The sequence below is a fragment of the Pinus tabuliformis genome, chromosome 4_2 (assembly GCF_031772625.1).
Source record: "Pinus tabuliformis cultivar Carrire ecotype Pingquan chromosome 4_2, CPIR1, whole genome shotgun sequence".
Taxonomy (NCBI): domain Eukaryota; kingdom Viridiplantae; phylum Streptophyta; class Pinopsida; order Pinales; family Pinaceae; genus Pinus; species Pinus tabuliformis.
The window spans coordinates 425,011,241-425,013,470 of record NC_142304.1 but is presented as its reverse complement, the minus strand read 5'-3'; the positions used below and the strand labels follow the sequence as shown (position 1 = coordinate 425,013,470).

General features: G+C 36.2%; 1 pseudogene; it reads left to right on the top strand.

Annotated features, from left to right (window-relative positions):
• Positions 1–267: 267 nt before the first annotated feature.
• On the top strand, positions 268–1,079 carry LOC149169768 (germin-like protein subfamily 3 member 3; annotated as a pseudogene).
• The last annotated feature ends 1,151 nt before the right edge of the window (positions 1,080–2,230 follow it).

Here is a 2,230-nt window from a genome sequence, read left to right as displayed (position 1 = left end):
ACTGCTTCGGACTCAGGAGGAATTGGTTCATCTGCGTGTTGCATCGGATCTGAATTCCGACTCATTGATTGCATCTCGAACTGCTTCTGGCTGGCTACCTAACTTGAATAAGGGGGCTCCTTAATTGGATCGACTTCAACTGCTCCATACTCAACCTTCTTACTTTGCGGGTTTTGCTCCTTCGTACTTTGCCCCCGGTGGGCCTGGATCCGGGCGAAGTTATGACTAGGATGGCGCGTTGTACAGCTTCCCCCCCCCGCGGGACTGATGCTACTTACGGAGAAATGGGTTTTTCAACGGGCGCTTCCACTTAGTAAACTGGCTAATAAACTGCTTCATCGACAAAAGTCAACCGGCTTTCGAACAAGAAGAGATGCTACTAAATATCGAACGGGCTATGCCTTTGCGGGATCAAATGAATCAAGGTAAACCGTCCCTGCTGCTGGATCTACTGAATCTAAATCTCGCTAACTCATGAGGTTATTCTCTGACCCTATAAACTTTTTTGGGTTCTACAATTATAGCATTGGATTAATCAATCATTGAAACTTGCAATATTGCCTCCCTGCTAGCGATTGTACTAGTCCAGTGTAATTTTTCTTTTCATCCTTCACGTGCGCAAGATTTCTGAGTGGCAGACTTGTCGCTCACTCCCAGCTTATCCTTGCAAGGCGGCTTCATCCTTAACTGCAGATTGGAAGATATCGGGAATGTGAACAACAACATCGGTGCCACTATAACTCCGGCCTTCCTAGTGCTACTGTAACTCCGACCTTCTCAGCAAAGTTTTCTGCAGTGAATGGCCTTGGCGTGTCGATAGCTAGACTCGACCTCGCGCCCAAAGGCGTCATTCCATTGCATAACCATCCAGAAGGTTCTGAGATTCTGTTGGTGGTTGAAGGAGTAATCTGTGCTGGATTCATATCTTCAAGCAATATTGTGTACAACAAAACACTCCACAAAGGAGACATCATGGCGCTCCCTTTGCCGGCAATCTTCCTCCTGTCATCGAGAGGACTACATTCCTTTCCTATGTTGAGGTGAAGCGCCTCAAGGCTTTCTTAGGAGGCAGCGGCTAGGATATATGTATATATATCTGTTTCAAGTATTGATCCTTCAAGCTTCAACTTGTACTGCCTCATTCTAATGAAATTTCATCCATTAATGATATGTTGGTTTAGTAAGGTTGCTACATATCTGTTGCTTTGCACATTATCATAATTTTTAGCTATGTTTCTGAATAAAAAATTAAAAAAAGTTTTGTTGAAACTGAAATCTGTACTGGAAGTTGGATGTGATTTTCATTCAGTAAATTCTCTCTAAACTTTCGGAAGTGATTGGTGAAGTTTTCCTGGGAACTAATTCTGAATAATAAGAAATGTTAGTTTGAAATGATATTGTGTTTAAATTTATAGATTTTGGAGCTTACCATATGCATTTTACATATAATAAAATTAATAACTAGAAATTGAATTATTAATTCATTGTATTTTTCTTATAAAAAATTATCAAAAGTTGTATATCTTCTTTCATTTTGATGGCCTTAAATGACATTAGGTTGAAATTTATAGATTTTGGAACCTACCAAATGTATCTTATATAAAAAATAAAATAATAATAACTAGAAATTGATCAATTCATTGTAATTTTTTTTATAAAATTTTACCTGAATTTGTATATGTTATTTCATTCTAATATCTTTTATTTAATTTGGAAATAATTTTTATTTTTGGATGATTCATTTTGGTTTGAAAATTTTTAGTTTCGCAAAATGTAATATTAAATTTCCAATCAGCTTTATGAAGATGCAAAGTGGGGAGTTTCTTTTTTTAAAGGTTGGATGGTTCCAAAATATATAAATTGTATTTTTTTGTTTAAGTTAAATTAAGAATCAAGAGTTTTTATTCAATTTGTTGTGATAATTAGATTTTAAAAGACCATTTACACTAACTTTATGTTTACGATTATCAATGTAGAGGAAGTTAATTCATACAAATATCTTAGAGTTGGCATTCATCACAAGATTCATTGGAGCTCCAACATTGAGAAATGATTAATAAAGGATGGAAAGCTTCTTTGGTCTTGACAACTACAAACAAGTGCTAGAGGGTAGATTAGTCCCTACCACATAAGTTAGAAATTACCCTCTAAGAAAAATTGCATATAATATGGTTGTGACCATATTAAAGGAGGAAGTTAATTCATACAAATATCTTAGAGTTGGCATTCA